Here is a 20546-nt window from a genome sequence, read left to right on the forward strand (position 1 = left end):
TTGTTACAACCTATACGGAATTACTTTTGTTACACGGTAGCAATATCCACTGGTAATACCACATGCAATAACAGTAACACCTAAGCATCTTCCAGCCAGTCATTTGATTTATTTAGACCTCGTGACCAAGCTCTTCCATGAATAATGTTGTGTGTGTGCTTGATCCGTTGTGCCCAGGCAAGGAGGACAAGGGGAACTGTCTCTGCCACATCTGTCCCAAGATAGGCAATAGCCCCAAGCCCAGACCTCACGCTGACACTCTCGTCTTGGTGGCCAGAACCCAGACGAAGCCACCACAGCTTTTGCCGGTAAGCCCAGGCACAGACATTCCCACAACCACCGCACACGCTGGATCACACTCTTGCCCAAACGCTTGTACATCTACATACCGCTACCCACAACAGTGCAGTATATTGTAATAAGGCCATTCACAGAATTATCCAGAATGTGCCTGATTCCATCGGATGTCAGACAGATAAACAGGGTTGAGGTCAGATGGTGCAGGGTGAGCGCGTGCAGTAAACAAGTGTTTAAAGTTAATAAAAGTAAAATAAAAATAAAATAAAAATCAGGACGTTTCGGAGGCAACACAAGCTTCCGTCTTCAGATGGAACCGTCACAGCACGATACAGCTATAAAGTGGAACCGTCACAGCACGATACAGCTATCGTGCTGTGACGGTTCCACCTGAAGACGGAAGCTTGTGTTGCCTCCGAAACGTCGTGATTTTTATTTTTATTTTACTTTTATTAATTTAAAATTTTTACCTACGTGACTTTACCGAAAAAACCTAAGAACATGAATCCTTGCAGTCACGAAAGCTTTAAATCGAGAATTAAGTGTTTAAAGGCTGTTGTGGGTCAACGTTGTGGGAAGCAGAGGGCTTTGCAGTACAATCCATTATTGTACTGTATTTTGCTCCCATGTTTGAGCTCTCCGGCTGCACCAACCTGCACAGACCAGCGTGGTGAAGTATGATCAAATAACGCCCAAGATCCACCCTGTGTCGGAAGACCCTCATCCAGCGGTGAAATGTACATTGTGATGGGGGAGGGGTTATTCCACACTTGGGCACTATGTGAGACTAAAGCATACAATAAACTATTATTGTCGATGTTATGATAGAATTTTTAATATTGTGGGCTTATCACAAGTTGGCCTGATAAACAACGAGGGAGTCCTTTATTTGTGTGTGTTTACAAATGCATATGTGCGCGCAGTCAATCTCGGTGTAATGTAATTCCTGGCTTCGATGTACCGCACACAAATCATGCTTCTACTTCTAGAAATGGTAATGAGCACATCCGTAATGCTGTCTATCACATTGCGTACGCATTTTGCAACATACAGACTTGGCATCAGACGGTTGTATGGGTGGCAGCCAACTCAAAACATCAAAGGTGCAAGTGTGTGTTTTTTTTATCCACAAATATTATTTTCATTTGACTACTAAAAGCATCACTGCAGTGTGACATATTTTATTAATTAAGAAATTATGTTTATACACTGCATGTTTATCGTTGTGGGGGCGTTTTCACGCCTCTTCTGTTCATAATGTATTGTTAACCAATGCCCCCTGTCCATGTCCGTGAACTTAACTGAAAAATACGAAACTCAAAGAGATTCTTGTTGGATTGACTACGAGGCGACATTTATCTCCTGTTTGCAATCCTAAGCCAGATTTGGAAATTCCACATTCATTTGGTGGCAGTGAGTCTCTCCATACTGTTCACTTCCCTACAGAGTGGCACGATACTTATTTTATTGACTCCAGACAGACGAAGGGCTTAGTTGACCTCCGACTGGAATTTGAATGCTCTTACTTCTGATTGCAAACAGCACGCTTTATCCATGCGTGATTCTGCTGGACATATTGCACAAGCCAGGGCTGTAATCCTCCCTCTTACCAGTGGAATGATTGTGGTGTTCTGTAGTGCTATGAAAAATGCAATTAAGTGATGTAATACTGTGTGCATTGTGATTAATTTAGATAAATAATGTTCATTTAATGGGATATTTTTCAAAACAGCTGTACTGCATTGTTAATTTAAATGTTAGGTTTTTAAAGTGGTGTAGGGAAAAGATGCTGTCGGGTTTTTCAAATGCTATGTTTAAGTAAAAAAAGGCCTCCTCGTCCTGCAGGTAGTATTATTGTTTTACGTTTTACAAGGACGACTTTACACTACAGTACTGTATTACATATCGGTGTTTGTACATCAAGCTATGCCTTGCTGATGATTCATAACAGCATACATAATTTCCATTGACAAATATTGACATTGACGACAATATCATATTCTTGGTTCTTTCGGGAAAGTCACGAAAGCTTTAAATAAAAAAAATTGACGACAATATTATCCATCCTTTGAAATGAATACATGCTTCAATCTTGTACTGAGCTTAACATTCCATTGGGAGTACTGCATTGCGCAGCACTGTATTCATAAAACCATGATCAGCTGGCCTGTTTCAAACGCAGTGCATGTGGATAACTGTATATTCCATTTTGACGTGCTAAAGTACAGCTCCAACAGTCGTGAGCAGCGTGGCTCATTCAGGCCAGATTTATGCCGTCCATTAAAAGTCTGCATGATTGGCCTGAGCAGTTTTCAGATGATCGGTGCTGCCTTGAGGTGCCGGGCGCGTAAATCTGCTCGTGCCTTCACTGCTCGCATAAACATATGATTGTTTGTGAATAATGAAATACAAAGCCATGTGCGAGTCTATATGTATGGGGATTCTGTGCGTTTCGGTTTTATTTTGTATGTGCATACTTAACCTCGGAGTTGCAGTTTATTGCGGAGGTGGGGGTGGAGGGGAATGAATTGCATCGCTTTCAGTGTGTTGTGAAAATGTATTCATAGGAAACGGGCAAATTTAGCATGATTCTGTTGTGTCTACTGTGTTTATCACAGCATCATACAAATGTTTATTCGTGTGAATATAGTACGAGGTATACTATGATGAAATTGACACTAAAAGGGCGAATTGATATACCCAGTAAGGGATGGTGTGTGTGTTTGACCATCTTTCCTTTATGTCAGTACTGAGCCAGGCACTTAAATCAACTGGCAGACAAGCAAAAAATCTACAGTAACCCATAATATCTTCCCAACATATGCAGTACTGTAATGGAAAGCTAATGACATTGCAGGTAGCGGAGCCGTGGCACAGTGGTGAGCACACTGCCCAGTGAACTCGAGTTTGATTTCAGGGCATGGCTAACGTCAATGGCGAGGTGATTTCTAAACCAGTCCTGAGGTTCTCGCTTAACTAACTCGCACTGTGAGATATTGCCAAACAACCCCCATGACCTCATCTTCTTGGTTCTTTCGGTAAAGTCACGTAGAAGGGAAATAATAAAATAATAAAAATAAAACATAATAAAATACAATTCTCACGACGTTTCGGCCACAACGCAAGCAGTCGTCCTCAGGTGAAGAACAGGTCTGTCGGGAAGACAGCGTCTGAATATTATGCCCGTGTATTATGCAGGATTCTTTTGTCAAGGCGCTCTTCCCCCTCCAACCCAGCTTAAATATACGCTCCAAGCCTGGGGTGTTTCATTCAGACGCTGTCTTCCCGACAGACCTGTTCTTCACCTGAAGACGGCTGCTTGCGTTGTGGCCGAAACGTCGTGAGAATTATTTTATTATGTTTTATTTTTATTATTTTATTATTTCCCTTCTACGTGACTTTACCGAAAGAACCAAGAAGATGAATCCCTGCAGTCACGAAAGCTTTAAATCGAAATTTAACCCCCATGACTAACATGGTATGAGGAGGCCCTCATCCAGCAGTGGGTTGAAAAAGGGCAAAGCATATTAGATTGGAGCATTAGGTTCTTGTAGGCTTTTATAGGTTGCCCTTTAATAATTATTAACAAAGACATGTTGAATGTGCACCGTCGTAATGTGGTTGTGAATATGATATATGCATCGGATTATTTTATTTGTTATGTAATAAAAAAAATTCCGCTGCGATTTATTTAAATTTTTAGGGCATTTACATTCCACATTCCAGTATTGTGCAGAGAAGCGTGAAATTTGGGATTAACCAAAGTTTGCCCCAATTGTATAAGCTGCCAAAGCCCATTGTGCAAACTAGTAAACGTGTTTGTGTTGCTTGTGCATAGAAGAAATCCGATTTATTCGAGTCTCATGTTTTCTGCTCATTCATTGGTAGGGCATATTTGTTGTGCTTCATTGACAAATCTCAAATCAATGACATGCCCTGCATACTTAACGGTGGGCCCAACTTCATTATCACAAATATAATAGCTCTTGGAAAGTTCTTGGAAAGGAGAAAATGGGAGCATGATTATCGCTCCTGATGGTCAGAACGTCTTAGCTCCGGAATCAAGGATAATGATTGTGTTGTTGAATATGACTGCGTTATTTAACGTCTGAGGCGTGAATAATTTTAACCACTGAACGTAATTGTTTAAATCTGCCTGCGCCACAGACTAAATGTAGCACATGTTGTACATACATCTAGTAAAACCAAACCCAGAGGCTGTGTAAGCATGTCATGATTTTGTGCGGAGATTATATTGCATACGTTTATGCACATTTATGCCGACATCCTCTTCGGCTAAAAATAACTTCCCCAATATCTGGAGAAAATAAAATAATGTCGTTAAGCAGCTTTTGTCTTAGCATACATTTTGGCTTAATTACGCTATGCTGATTAATTATCAGCATACAGATGAATTTAACGAAAACATTTTCCATACCGGTGTTGTGTGAGATCTCGACACGTATATTATGTGCAAATAAATACATGAAACAATACCAAATGACGGTCAAGTCTACTCAATGCAAGACGCTCTGAGCCTTCTGCATGAACCTGGCCACCCGAGTTCGATTCCCGCTCACGGCCCACCAACACCAAGTGACGATTATCAGAACCGGTCCTGGGACCTCTTCCTCCCCTAGGTCGACTGGGCCTCAAATGAGCACCCGGTGCGATCCGTGGGAAACATCGCCACTGGGGGAGACAAAGGCGGCCGGCTGTGGTGCTGTCCTCCCCCACCCACCTCCCCCCTCTACTCCGTGTGCCGTTCCAGCCTTCACAGGTGCTGCTCACGAACAGCACTTGCCCCAAGTCTGCCGCAGGCTACACGGGCACGGGGGACACCTTTGTCTTTGTGAGCACGCCACTTGTTCATGCAGCTCAAGCAGCGGTGAGAGCCATCACGGTCAGCGCGCCGCGTTCTTCCCGCAGCAGCAGCGTTTGTTTGTCTGCGTTGGGGCTTTATGAGATCTTGGGCCCCCAATGGCACGGTTTTGACATTTGAGTCGAACAGCGGCTTCATTTCACCGGGAGGTTTCAAATAAAAGGGGGTGATTCCAGCGACGGGGAGACGGCAGAGAGAGAGAGCGACGGGAGAGAGCGACGAATCTTCCCAAAGGCGAGCGAGGTATTGCTGCGATGCCGGCCTCCTTAATTTGTAAATGTGGTTTAAAAAAAAAACCCAAATCCATTTTTTTGTGTTGTGCTGCTGCTGCTGTTGTTGTATTCCTTCCCTTTTTTGTGGGTTGTGTTCACCCACAATGGTTGTTGGGGTGTGGCTTGTGTGTGCAGTCTGGTATTTGTGTATTTGTGTGTGTGTATAAATGCGTACGCTGCCCTAACGCTGTTTAATTGTTATCGCGTTCATCGGTGCATTTTCTGCAATGCACGTTAACCCTTGCAGGTATTTTTTTGGAGTGTGTATTTATTATACAAACGTGTATTTGTTGTTTTGCGGTCTACATTAAGCGTGTCGATTTTTCGACATCTGCATACATTTTTGTGACGTAATAATGCCTATTGATCTCAGGCCATTTGTTGTGTCTGTGTATATATATTCAACGTACGGTCACTGTGTGTGTGTATATACTGTGCATGCACAACATGCTTTATATGCACCCCTTGTCATGTACTGTATAACACACAAGATTGCATTATGTCACAGAACGAATTGCATGCAAACGCGTGTACAGTCATTCCCGATGAAGACGTATCAAGGTCACACGCGGCACAGAATGCGCGAATAATTCAGGTCTCTTTCTGCCTTTTTGACGTCTGTAACAGTTTTGATTCTTTCGCCGTTCTCCACCCAATGTGTGGGGTGGGAGTGCATTGTTGCCAATCGCCCTTGTCACCTGCAAAGGGCCCTTGGTTTAAACGTTGCGCGTTCTTTCTCTATGTGTGTGTGTGCGTGCGTTTTCCATTCACCCGGGGGGTGGTGGGAGCTGAACAACGTGGCGAGGTTGTGGATGTGCACGCTGCTGTGCACACAAACCACCGGGTAGCGAGCGATCTGACCGGTCTTGAGATGAGCGGTGTTGTGCGTGAACAACAACAACATCAACAACATCGTCGGCAACAACATTCCTGGACTGTCAAGTAGTGGGAAATTCGATTTTTGAGAATTCATTTTGCAGCTGGCCAGAAGAGCGAGCCCGGTGTTTGTGTTTGCGTGATGCGTTTTGTCGCTTTTTGGTTTATATGTCTTCTAATTGTACACAGACAAAGATTCCCCCCCCCCCCCTGTATAGCCTTAACAGACTGTTGGGGCAAGTGCTGTTAGCGAGCAGCACCGAATGAAGGCCAGGAACAGCACAGGAAGGGTAGTGGGTGGCCTGCATCACGCCCAGCCACCCCAGTGGCGATGTTGACACGCCACGCCAGATACTCATTTGAGGTTGAGTCGACTTAGGGGAGGCCCAAGACCGGTTCAGATAATCGTCACTGGTGTCGACCACGGGCAGGAATTGGAACTCGGGTCTCCGGGTTCGTAGCGCAACACACTATCCCTTACGCTACCGCACCCCATGTACAAAGACACACAAACGAAAAGATCAAGACAACGTGGCCGGATTGCCACGTTCAGACTGTTTAGGTTAGCCTTGTTATTGAGCATCTAATAGGGCCGGTTCAAGAAATTAGAGTATCAGCCCTGTCTGCCTTTGTCTCCAGCAGTGTTAGGCACACACGTGTCTGTGTTTTGCTTAGAACTGCAATCACGTCCATTTGTGTTAACCTCCGAGTTCTTGACTTTTCGACATAACAGATGGACTGTGGATAGTGGAGGGAGTATACGAACACTATGAATTTACTGTGCTGCCTTCCTCCGCACTCACATTTATGACCATTCAAGACGTAATAATTGGTCTACTTTACCGTGACAGCCACCCTTTGAAACCAATGAATTGTGCCACTTACAAACTACACGCGCATGTGTTTATTGTGGTTATTAAATCAACGTGGCTTTACACGAATCTGCTTAAACGGGCAAGATTTTGATGTGGCTATCAACAAAGAAAGGATTTTAATCCCTTGTAATTTAACAACTCCGGTTTAGCAAAATACTGGAGTTGCTCGTGCTGACTGTCTCGGTCCATTGCCCAATATCCGGCGTTGCCTGTCAAGTTCATGAGATTTGCAATGAGCTGTAACGTCATTCATTCAATTAACCTTATGACCCCGCCTCGTGTGCTACCGCTGCTACAATTCTTGGATATTTATTGACATTGCTTGGTTAGGAGGCGTTGCCGGACGACATATCTGGCTTACCCCGACGTAAAATGTTGCGAGGGTTTCTGAACAATCTCGCGTAATAAGTTATGCTTGGAATTAGAAACAAGTATACTCGTCGATTGAACGAAGCAGGAAACTTAGGATTGGTAAGGTTAGATTCTCAAGACTGTGAGTTCAATTTCAGGTCAGGGTTGATGCACCGCGATATCAGTCTAGGATGGGTACGATTAGAGCAGCAGCCAGCAGAGATGATTGCCGTCCGTTGGCAAGTTGCAAAAATCGTCCATCTGCGATTTGTGTCAACCTGGTTTTCAACTAGAGTCCAAAACAACATTGAAGAGTTGAGATCTGTTTTGAAATGCACCCTCTCGAAACTTCCGTTGGTAGTAATAAAAAAAACATACACATGGATATCGCGATGGGTTTGTATATTGAAATGTATTATATTCAGTCTGTGGCTCCTGACATTTGTGGCACACAGATGTTATTGCATAACACCGATGCTTATAAATGAACAGCTATGTTTATAGAACGTATAGCTTCACATTATCTACCTAACAAAAAATACTTGCATTAACATACTGACGTCATACTGCTTTAAGTACAGATGGGGAGCCTTCATATACATTTTTTTTAAACCAAGCTTCCACACTTGCATCTAATTACCGTGTGATGCAACCTAAATGGCACTCCGTTATAGCCGTGTTCGTTTCTTGTGGTAAGTGCGCTAAATCCAAGGACATAAAGTCGATCGGCTGTAGCAGCAACCTTTGAGATGCAGAACACTGCCCTTCAAATCGTCAAGGATTGCCTAGGTAAAACATTTTTACATCGATAATATTTCATAAATGTTTCACTACCGGTATTCCTTTGGCTCTGCAGTTGCGTATCACTGAAATTGCGGTCGCGACAATGAGCTGCTCACGTGGGCCTCTATTGTGAGGTCGGCACGGCTAAATATGTATCTTTGGTCAGAGATGTTTGGGACAGATATCTCCAAAGGCACCAGTTGAATGTTTTGCCTCTCTCTATAGGTCGGCACACTTGATGTTTTTACCTTTCATATTTACTGCTGAGATTTCGCTATTTACTTCCCCACCCCATACCCTCTCTGCTCAGTGGGTGCTGACCTTTCGAGCAGTCTATATGCGTTTGGGAATCGGAAAAGAGTCCCAGAGTTATTTGAAAATGCACGCAAATAATTGCATGACATTCAGATTAAATGTGAGTCTTTAATGATTCACCCAAGTACGTCCTGTACAGGAATGCAGGGGAAGGGTGTTGTTTGGCCTTGTTAGACTCATTTGGATGTCTGCAATTTGCAGCCTGATCACCAGAGGTCAGCAGACATCAATTTGACACTTTTATTTGCCTTGGTACTGTACATTGTCTGATGTGCAGACACCCTTCCCCTGCATTCCTGTACAGGACGGACTTGGGTGAATCATTAAAGACTCACATTGAATCTGAATGTCATGCAATTATTTGCGTGCATTTTCAAATAACTCTGGGACTTTTTCCCGATTCCCAAACGCATATAGACTGCTCGAAAGGTCAGCACCCACTGAGCAGAGAGGGGGTGGGGTGGGGAAGTAAATAGCGAAATCTCAGCAGGAAATATGAAAGGTAAAAACATCAAGTGTGCCGACATATAGAGAGAGGCAAAACATTCAAATGGTGCATTTGGAGATATCTGTCCCAAACATCTCTGACCAAAGATACATATTTAGCCGTGCGACCTCACAATAGAGGCTCACGTGAGTAGCTCATTGTCGACCGCAATTTCAGTGATACGCACTGCAGAGCTAAAGGAATACCGGTAGTGAAACATTTATGAAATATGATCGATGTAAAAATGTTTCAATATACTGCTGGATGAAGGTTCCCCATGGCACGCGCCATGTCACTTGTGGGAATTGTTTGACTTTACAATGCTGCTCAGTGCTTGTTGTTGAAGGGGTGGGTTTTCCTGGACCGTCACTGATGTTAGCTGTTGCTGGCATTCGAACCCAGATTGCTGAGTTCATGGCTCAGTGTGCTAACCGCTATGCCAGTGCGCCATCCAAGGGTACGTTGCTTGGGTAAAATTGTTTAACAAGGGAACTCATTCACCAATCTGTAACCTGTATAAACAGGTGACAGGGCAGTGTGATTTGAGATTTTTTTGAGTGAAGCATTTTTTGTTAAAGGATGAGTGATACTCTAGAAGCTATCATAACGTATTGCTCACACCACTACTGGCAGAAAGGCCTCCACTACAGGAAGCTCAAGAGAGCCTCTTTAGAGCATTTTCAGCCTCCTCTTCCACGATGGTCAGACATCGAAGAAGAGTTGGGAGTACCTGCGCTTTACCACACTGCACGTGACCTGCTATTTGCCCAACTGTGCTGTACTCATTTAGACGTTGTTGTCTGATTTTCTTGCCTTTTCTATACTTTGCACACCTATTGTGTTTTTTTGTATTGTTGTAACTTTCTGACCCGCCCCTTACTGGGCATCTGTGAAAGAGAGTTTTTAAGCTCATCGGATTCCTCCGGTATAAATACAGATTCTGCTTATGGCTGCAGCAGGGTGGAAAAACGTGCGCTTTGTCGGTAAGAGCCTCGTGAAATAATGAGCGGATGCGAATACAGCGTTTTGCTAAAGTATTAAAAACCAAAACAGGGTTTTTGTTTATTTTCGTATGACAGGCACAGGATGGTGATTTTAAGTTGTGATCGTCGTTTATACAATCTCGCCATAGATGTAATCAAACATTTTAAAAATAATTTCTTACAATATTAACTTGTAACAAAAAAAAGTAGCATTTGAATCCCCTTAGCAGATTAGTAGGTGCAGGTGCCAATTAAATCAAATGGCAATCCTCACACAGGGTGAACACGTTTTCCTGTGGAGCAAGTTGAGGCGTTGGGCTGGTACACTGACTGTCATCCGACTCGCCTCGGGTTGGTTTTTAATCGGCCAAATAAGGCGAGCCACTGGCAGTGACGCACCTACTTGGCCTCCGTGACGTTTGCACAAGAAGTTATTTTTCCAAAAGTAATCGATGGCGACTTCACAAGCCTTTTTAAGTCTTCCAAAAATTACGTAACGTAGTGTAACTTTTTTTTAGTTGCGTTTTGGGAGAAAATGCTACGTGTAGTGTTTTCTCTCCTAAATTTGCGCTCGCTCCTTTGAGTCGCCTTGTTTATTTATTTGTAAATACATTATTTTTAAAAAATAAGTGTGCAGTCGAATGTTTGTAATTAGACATCGTTTGCATTGGCACACGGTAAGTAACACGTGCAGTGTGTGTCGATCATTTTTCACCTGCTCTGCCTCGTGGTTGAAAACAATAATGTTTGAGTCTTTTTTTTACTTTTTCCAAATCTTATGTTGTTTGTGCTGTCGCCTTGGTGTCGTGAGATTAAGAATTAATTCGAGACGCTCGTAAAGCAGTGCATTGCCCCTGTGTTAGAGAACGGCCCGTGGAAGGAGATAATGCAGAACCGCTTATGAAATCCCCGAAAGTAACCACCTATCCTTTGTGTTGAACAGTCCTTTAAACCCACTCTTCTATAGGAATTGTTCGTCGGATGTTCGGTAAATCAATATTTGTAATTTTCAGAACTATAAATTGGCCACATTAACAGAGAAAGCAAAGTTAATGTGGTGAGGTTGTTTGCGTAGTCATATGAAACTGGGCTGGAATCACATGTCTGTATTGACTCAGCCCTGCAGGATTGTTCGTCAAATACTTTCTCAGTGCTTGGCTGGCAATCCTTTCAATGCTAAACTTGTATTATTATACATATTCCAGATTTAATATGGTCCCTTTTTTAAATGAACTGATCATTGAAATGCAGTGTGCTGTTAAGAGTCTGGTGCTTTTCTTCTACTGTTTTTTGTTGTTTTGTTTTAAATATTTCCGTTCTTATCGTACCGCTTCGTGGACTTGGAGGACTTCAAATGTTATTGAATTCTCAACATGTTGCAGATAACACTTGGCCAAGAATGCCTTCATAACCTTGACTTGATAAGCCATTCAGTGACACTCAAGACGGATGCAGCCTTATCGCCCCCACGTGATTTCTCATCTCCGTGCTAGCAGAAGCATTACGGTTGGCGTGATAGAAAGCACCAAATGAAATGCTTCAGGACAACTGCTCATTTCAGCGGTCGTTTACTTAGTTTAAGGTTACTGGGTCACCCTGCTGGCATCTCAGCAGGGGTTGCACCAAGCCAATAAGCCACTGTAATGCTCGAAAAGAAAAGCAAAACAAATATTTAGTCATTGTGATTGTGTTTTTTTAAATAGCTAAAAAATAGCCGCAAGGAGTGGTCATCTTTTGAGAACCACAATATAGAAAAGCATCAACTTATTTGAAACATTTCCATATTCAGGTAGTTATCCAACGACACTTAAAATATAAAACAATGAAAGAAATAATAATCTCTTGTTAGTCTATTATGCTTTTCACATGGTCTATTTTTCCCCCTCTGTTCTACTAAAATAATAGGTGGAAGTAAAAAAAAGAGAAATACTGTCCAAATAACTATTTGATCAATTCTGGAATTCAATCAATGATTAATGTTTACTTTCTTCCAGTGCCTTGTGTGATGAATTCTTGGCATCCCGTTGTTGCGTTCTACCCCAGAGATGGTCTGGTCTGGGACTCTATTCGCTTGTTGAGCCCCAGGATGCCGTTTTGAAAAACGAAGCCCTCCCCGCTCGCTTTCGCAGCCAATGGGACCCAGAGCAGTGATGTCACCTGGCAGGCGAGCTGGGTCCGGCCCTCTCTTGGAAGAGACCAATTTTGGCAGGGACACGGGTGGGAGAGGGGAGGTGTCCGGTGTTCTCTTACAATGACGTGGTGCCAGCATCAACAGCAGCTGCAGGCAGCTTCTGTCTGCCCCCCTCCACACTGCTCTCGCATCTAAATAATTCACGGTGCATCACTTTTGCGTTCCCCCACCCCTCCCGTAGCCATGGGGAAAACCAATGTACGCTCTAAAACGGACACCAAAACGCACGCAGCTTCTCGCCAACACCAAAAAAAAACTACGCGGCGAGTTGCTTCGAGCGTGTAGGACGTGTTTTGTTTTTGTAGCCGCAGCGTTAAAGATTTGAGGGTGTGTGTGCGTGAGAGTTACACACACACTGTGTGTGCGTTAGAGTTACACACACACTGGGTGTGCGTGAGAGTTACACATACACTGGGTGTGCGTGAGAGTTGCACACACACTGGGTGTGCGTTAGAGTTACACACACACTGCGGGGCGAAGTTGTGTGTGGTGTGTTTTGTTGGTGAGCGCGTTTGCTTCCAAGTGGGGGGTAGGAGGTAGTAGCCCCCCCCCCCCCACGTGGTAGCCCCCCCTCCCACGTGGTACCCCCCCAACCCCTCGTGGTACCCCCCTCCCCCCTCGTGGTACCCCCCTCCCCCCTCGTGGTACCCCCCCTCCCCCCTCGTGGTACCCCCCCCCCACGTGTCACCCCCCCCCCCCCCCCACGTGTCACCCCCCCCCTTCCCTCTCCATTCCCCCCTCCCTGTAACCCCCCCCTCCCACGTGGTGCCCCCCCCCCCCCTCGTGGTACCCCCCCCCCCACGTGTCACCCCCCCCTCCCTCTCCATACCCCCCTCCCTGTAACCCCCCCTCCCACGTGGTTCCCCCCTCCCCCTAACGGACAGACGTGGGGGGGGGGAGTGGGCGTCACCAACCCCCCCACCCCCCACCACCACCCAGCGGACGGCGTCGTGAGATCCTCTCTCATTCAGTGCTGAGCGGTGGTGGTTGTCGGGTCGAGCGAGAGAGCGAGAGAGCGAGCGAGCGATGACTGCCCAAGGTTAAGAGGAGGAGGTGGGGGGCAGCCGCGCCTTGAGCACAACGACAACACGGGACGCGCCTGTACCGGGTAGGAGACGACGGCGACGACGACAAACTCTTGTTTCAAACGGGGAGCGGCTGTTACAAATTCAAATTCCATAACCCACTACTCCCTCCTCCAGCCCGGCACGCCTCTCACCACCACCACCCACCATCACCACCCACCACCACCACCGCCGTCTTCTTCTTCTTCTCGAGTTCGCTTCGTGAGTTGTCAAACTCTCTCCGTTGTTGGGAGAAGCGAGCGCCACGGGGAGTTTGTTCACTCGGGCTACCGGCGGCGGTGCGTCCCAACACGTGGAGGAGGAGGTGGTGGTGAAGGTGAAGGAGGTGGTGGAGGAGGAGGTGGTGGTGAAGGTGAAGGAGGTGGTGGAGGAGGAGGTGGTGGTGAAGTGGAGGAGGTGGTGGTGAGGAGGTGGTGGTGAAGGAGGTGGTGGAGGTGGTGGTGAAGGAGGTGGTGGTGAAGGAGGTGGTGGTGGAGGTGGTGAAGGTGGAGGTGGTGGTGAAGGTGAAGGAGGTGGTGGTGAAGGTGAAGGAGGTGGTGGTGAAGGAGGAGGTGGTGGAGGAGGAGGTGGTGGTGAAGGAGGAGGAGGTGGTGAAGGTGGTGGTGGTGGAGGTGGAGGGGTCCCCGCTTCTTCTCCTGCGGAGTTGCCTGTGAACGAGGTGAAGAGCCACTCTCTCCCCCCCCCCCCCCCCCAGTGCTTCTCTCGTGCCCAGGTGGGTTGGGGTGCTGCCGGCTTGGGGAGTTCACCTGCGGCGTGTGCGGCTACGGCACGGGGGGTGTGGTGTTCCTCGATGATGTTTCCAATGATTCGTGTGAGTGTGAGTGAGTGATTTATTCACTTAGCAGTGGGTCCGTGCACGGTGCTGTGTGGGCTGTGATGACCCCGGTGACCTGGGGTTCGTTCCTGCCCGTGATGGTGTACATTGTCACCAGTCGTTAGTGGCCCAAGTTGTCACCTTGCTTGGACTTTACCAAGTTGTTGGTCTGATCATCATCATCATCAGCCACTTGCTGAAGGTCTCAACCCCAAGCGCTTGACATCACTCAGTCTTACGATGTCACCTGGTTTCATTGCTCCATCTCCATGGTTGAACATCTTGTCGGGCACGTTCACTCATTTGGCTGTCACTGCCTTTGTTAGTCTTGAACCTTCCTTGCTCAAAGTCTTTTCATGTGATGTGTGTTCCCCTGTTGAACTTCTTTCGCATCGTACGTAGCCAACCGTGCTAACATTCCACATGATGTCTCTAATGTGTGTGTGTGTGCATCGATCTTTATCAGTAATCCCAATCACGCACCACTCCACGCTTTTATATTGTGTTCCATCTTATTTCGTCAATTATCCAGCCCTTTGATCCACAATGTCACAGCAGGTAATCGACTGTATACTCAATTAAACACATTCTTCTTTAGCCAACATTGGTACGTTGCTTTTCATGATTCGCATCTTCTCTCTATTGTGTCTGTGTGGTAATGAGCACTGGTATTAGGGAAACAAAACATTAGATGCTGGCTTCGTTAACCCTCCCCCTTCGTGTGTCTCACACACTGGCCTGAGTTGATGTTCACTGAAATAGACTTCCCTGGCTGTGTGTGGGGTTAAATGAGATGCTATTGTTTCACCGTTTGATAGCGAGTTTAACTTGGGCTGTGCTATTTGGATGACCTTTTTTCCTGTTTTGGAACCGTAGAAATTGTGAATGTTTCTCAGATGCGTGGGTTAATGCAAGGTAAAACAACTTCGGTTACATGAAGTGTTGTCAAAATGTCTCTTGTGCCTTGTAACTAACATTACATTGGTGGTGGCGTGCTATAGGATGAGTGTTCCCCCCCCCCCCCATGTTATCTCTGTCCTGCATACATGGGACGATTAGTTGTAAGCATCCATTGTTATCAGCGCCGTTAATAGATCATCCCAGTCCAATAGTCCGTTTTGACATTTTAAAGAATGTTCTACCCGACGATTTCTTTGTCTCGCTTGTTGACAAATTCATATTATGGGGATCGAGTACACAGTAATAAAGTCGTCGTAGAGTCAATGAAAGTGCACTTTCGAAGGTGCCCTTAGTGCCATTTTTATGCAAAGGAACTTCGTGACGTGCAGTATTCGTGTAAAGATTGACGTCGTTATGCGGTCAGTGGTTATGGACAGGTTTCGGCAACCAAAATAACAAGAAGAGCCATTAAAATATCGGTAAAAAAATGTCTCAAAGTCGCAATGCACGTGAATACGAGATTGGTGGTCCTTCATACAATAACGCCACGAAGCGGTGCTTAAAGAGCCACATGCGGCTCGACTCCTCGTTATGGCCAAACTTTGCTCTTCCATTGCAGAAGAAAATTTTAAAATACCCATTACCCCTTGAAGATAATCTCTAACAACACACGACAGCCATAATACCATGGTAACATCATGAGTGTGTGAGACCAAGCTCTCTGTAACAGTCTAGAATCGGGAGTGGGTGTGTTTATTTGGAGGGGGAAGACAGGCAGCAGTGGCGGTGGCATGTGTTGGGTGAGTGAGTGAGTGGTTTGTGGGATGGCCTGGTAAGTGGTGGTGTCTGCTCTTTGCCTGGCTCTTGTGAGCCGCGCAGGCAGTGAACATATGTGGCTTGAAGGCCCCCTCTGGCAGACGGAATGTTTACTTCTATCGCAGTGGGGCAGGCAGTCGTCGCACTTAATGCCTAAAAATAGCCGGGTAATTGCACGGGAGCAAAACTGTGCCCAGTGTCCACCGGGCAGTGGCTTTTGTTGATGCTGACGAGTGGCGATTTTGTTTTAATGTAACGGGCAGTTTGCACCCCAGTGTGACCGGTGGGTGCTTACACAGCTCGCTCTCTGCTTAGGGTGGGTTGTTCCACATACGTTACGCTTGTGTATGGGTGTGTTTATATACGTAATGAATTTTCCATGTCAAATAAATATATGTACTTAGGCGCCTATCCAAACATACAGTTACATACATAAGAGTCGGTCAACGTTGTGCGAGTGTGATGTTCAAAGTATACACCAACTCGTCACTTGATTGTTTGTATTTCAATGTGGACTTATAAACAATCGTTAAACTTCAAATCTTATAAATAATCCTATTGTCAGGTCGTTTTTTTTTCTCTCGTACTGTGGTCATTCGCAGACTTTTTCTGCAATCTTGTGTGTGTGTAACTATGGTGAGCATTGCAGCAGTGTTTTTGTGTTGCACCATGAACCCGGCAACCAAAGTGTGATTCTGAGCCACACATAACACGAGACAAGTGGTATCTGAACTGGCCTTGGACCAATACCCATAGAGGTGCTGTTCTAATCTTAATGCGTGGTCACTAACATCACTTCCTCCCAAAGGTCTCGAAAGCCATAGGGATACTGTACTATATATGGACGACGGTAACACCATTTATCAAACACAGCAGTGAGCTGGGGTCGTTTAGGCATCATAACAACTTGCTGCTGTGTGAGAATATATAACATTGCAAATTATGATTTGGTTCTTTCGGTAAAGTCACGTAGAAAGAAATTAAAATAAATAATAGAAGACGACGTTTCGCTTGCAACACAAGCAATCGTCATCAGGTAGAACTAAGTTTGAGAGAGAGACAAAACACAGACAGAGACACACAGACAGACACACAAGCAGAGAGAGACAACACAGACACACATACAACATAGACACACAGAGACTATGTTGTGTGTGTCTCTCTCTGTGTCTCTGTGTTGTCTCTCTCTGCTTGTGTGTCTGTCTGTGTGTCTCCGTGTCTGTGTTTTGTCTCTCTCTCAAATTTAGTTATACCTGATGACGATTGCTTGTGTTGCAATCGAAACGTCGTATTCTATTATTTATTTTCTTTCTACGTGACTTTACCGAAAGAGCCAAAGAGTAATTCCTGCAGTCACGAAAGCTTCAAATTAAAATCAAGTTTGATTGCAAATTATGTTTAGGTTACATTTTGTGATTCCAGTACGGTGTATGGTTCCGTGTGCCATGCTCTAACTCTACCATGACACTACATATGTACATGTCAAGCCATTTTTGTCAATTCACTGCTGAATGAGGGCCTCCCTCCCCATGCCGTGCGGGTTCCACAGGTTGTTTGACGATACTTCATGGCGGTCAATGCGGGTTGTTGAAAAATAAATCGCACTTCCGATTAGCACGGTTTGGTACGTAGGGTGCGAAAGAAGTTCAGCATACCTACATAGATATAAAGTACAACAATGGGTTTTATATTTCTGCACTTGCGCTGCTGCTCACAGTGTAGCCGGCATGTGTCAGCTGTTTTTGGTGATCTCTCTCACTATTCGCATCTGCGTTAATCCATGTGTGGGCCCGGCATGGTCGAGGGAATGGGACCGTGCATGCTGGGTCAGCGGAGAAAGAAGGGCACGATAGGGGTGAGTGCACTCGCTTCCCATGTGGGGATATCGGGTAGTCTTCTTTCTTTTAAAAATAGCCATGCGGCAGCACAGTGCGTCTGTCGCAATTGTCACATGCCCTTGGTGCCGGTTTGAGATAAGATGGTAGCTTTGCATGCATGGAACAATGCCTGACGTCTCGGCGCTGTTGTCAATCTAGGGGCACTTGCGGTTGCAGACACTGCAATCAACAGAGATTGCCTGGCGTTTTAATTCTTGCCTCGTCGTGCACGAGCGAGATGGATTGTTCCATCACGTGACACTGAGGGTTGGTTGATGGCATAGGGGGGGAGCCCTTCATTCAGCAGTGGATAGCTATTGGCTGATGTTCTCTAAAATGACTACTAGTGCTCTCAAGAGTAATAGTTTAACACCCCGGTCCTTCCTTAGTTCAGGAACATAGTTAAATTAAATAATATATTTTAGTTTTCCTCTAGTGGCTGCAGGGCTCACATGAATATTTTGCATTTTACATATACCTATGGAAAGCTTCCAAGGTATACAAGCGCGAATCGACACATCTAGAGTGCATTAAGAGAATCGATTATTGACGGTCTGTCAGCCATAGCACAGTGATGCATGTGTCAGAGGTGATTGCAAAACATTGTTTACATCGAGTATACTGAATAGTCTGGAGGGAGGTTCCAAGGTCCAATCTGTTTTGAGACGCGAATGACGCTAGTTATTGCCTAACATTTGTTGTTGCGTAGAGTGCAAATATACAACAGATTGTATGATATGTATGACAGATGTAGGATTTTAGCCATGAACTTCATCAAACTCCTCCATGAGTCGGTATCCGCCAATTTAATGAGCATCAGTTAGTGCTCATCACGGATGTTGGAGGATAGCATTTGTCGCTGATAAAGTGGTACTTATTTTGCTGCCACCAAAAAGATGATGGCCTGAGTTAACCTCTTATTTACATTTGAATTTCACAACCCGCTGATGTAAAAGATGGGCACCATCACTGCACCACCAGGCTATCTATCAGTCAATCTGTGAATATATAATTTAATAAATACGGTACTGCACTGTAATTGTAGAATCGAAGGTTTGCTTTGAAATTAAGCTACTGTATATGCATTGGATGAATGGCCACCATGCACGCACAGACAGGTTCTTATAGGCTTGCAGGACTGTGTTGTGTGTAACGGAGGGCAGTGCAACAAAATCCATCTCCGATTCGCATGGTTTGTTACGTACGGTGCAAAATAAGTTCAACATTCATACATACATAACATTCTCCCATGCCTATGTTCCATGCCTTCTCCAACCCGCAATGACCAGCGTGGAGAAGTATGGTCAAACACCACCAAAGAACATGCACGGTTTTTGGGGTGGTGCTCATCCAACAGTAGACTAACAAAATAATTGTTTGTGTAGATGCATTGATATTCGCTATGGTATTTATCGCGATCAAGTGTGAATTCATTAAGCTTGGAACAGCTGCTTGTATAAATGGGCATTTTAAGCGAGCGACTTGCCTCTGGTGCCCAGACGCTGCTTAATTTTGATTGCTTTTAAATGACAAACAAGGCACACACACACCCTGCTGCTTAGCGCCTGTTATTTTCACGGGCACGTTTTCAAGGGTCACCTCCCTGCACAACCCACATTCCAGGGCAGGTTTGCAATTGCGTTCTTTGGTCCCCCCCCCCGCTTTACAGGTCGAAGGAGTGCCGTGTTGGCACCTCCTGTGAGTTCTCTGACGTAGGTACGAGTACCTCAAGCCTCTGGTTGTTAGGCTGATTTTTTTTACCACATTTAGAGTTGCTAGAGAGAAGTACATCCCTAAAGGTTGGAGGGAAGGAAAGTGCACACGTAATGCTATACATGCGGTGGTTTGTGGACTGCGTTTTTTGTCTTTCGAGTTACAAGAGTTGGAGCATTTTGGCCTTCTTGAGTAGTTCATGGTAGCAGCTCTCTCCTCTGGTGTGTTTTCACATTGTGCCGCTTGCTGTATTCAGCATCACGTCTGACATTTCGGTCCAAACCACACTGGAGATCGATACAGCACAACCGTGAAAATCTGCAGTAGCTCTGGTTTGAATTGTGTTCGGAACATTTTTGAACAACGCAACCTCCACACATTGTGAGATGGAGGGGAGGGGGGCATTTTTGTCCTCCATTGAGTATGAGTATTATTCATTGTCATTAACAGAAATGCATCGGCAATTTTTTTCTTCTTCTAGTTGTTATCTCCAAATACGAGGCAAATTGTGGAACAATAGTCGCTGTCCATTACATACTGAATACATGGATGTCTGTACAGTATATATATTTTGAACACTTCGTGACGTACATGTCTTGAGTTTAGGCCATTGGATGAAACCCCTAAACTGATGAGTGCCTGGTAAGAGCCGGCAATCTGACCAGTCTCCTGTGCATTGTAAATGTGTGCTAAAAAAAAACTGGCGCTCATGTGTGGAGCTATGATGATTCACCATCCTTAGAATTTCCTGCTGCACTTATTCAAACTGCAACCCCCCCCCCCCAAAATGAGCTTAAAATAAATACCCTGTGATATACATTGCAGGTGGGACATGTGGGACGGTAGACGAGGCTTGGAGTGTTCCGTGTTTGAACCGAAGGGCAAACTTTAGATGTAAAACACATGTCTCTGTCGCCCCCCCATTGCTCCCTCTACCTAGCCACTGCTTCCAGCCTCCTCCCCTCACTTGTCCTCGCAAAACTATGAGGTCATAATACATCATTACCAATGCAAAAACAGCAGACCTAT

At 45.2% G+C, this 20546-nt stretch overlaps 1 protein-coding gene across 18 annotated transcripts in view; it reads left to right on the forward strand.

Annotated features, from left to right (window-relative positions):
* The first annotated feature begins 5191 nt into the window (after positions 1-5191).
* The window catches only part of MICAL3 (microtubule associated monooxygenase, calponin and LIM domain containing 3), a 136016-nt gene continuing 120661 nt past the window's right edge, over positions 5192-20546 (forward strand). For 15 of the 18 annotated variants that reach the window (XM_061564539.1, XM_061564547.1, XM_061564544.1 and 12 more), the window contains exon 1: positions 13266-13420. The gene's annotated coding sequence lies outside the window, so the exon portion shown is untranslated. Of the gene's footprint in view, positions 5423-13265; positions 13599-14076; positions 14110-20546 lie in introns of those variants that run through there. The other 3 variants (XM_061564540.1, XM_061564541.1, XM_061564542.1) reach the window with 3 other exon arrangements.

This window comes from Lethenteron reissneri, chromosome 33 (assembly GCF_015708825.2).
Source record: "Lethenteron reissneri isolate LAM-NWPU_2019-01 chromosome 33, ASM1570882v1, whole genome shotgun sequence".
In the NCBI taxonomy this organism is placed as follows: Eukaryota; Metazoa; Chordata; class Hyperoartia; order Petromyzontiformes; family Petromyzontidae; genus Lethenteron; species Lethenteron reissneri.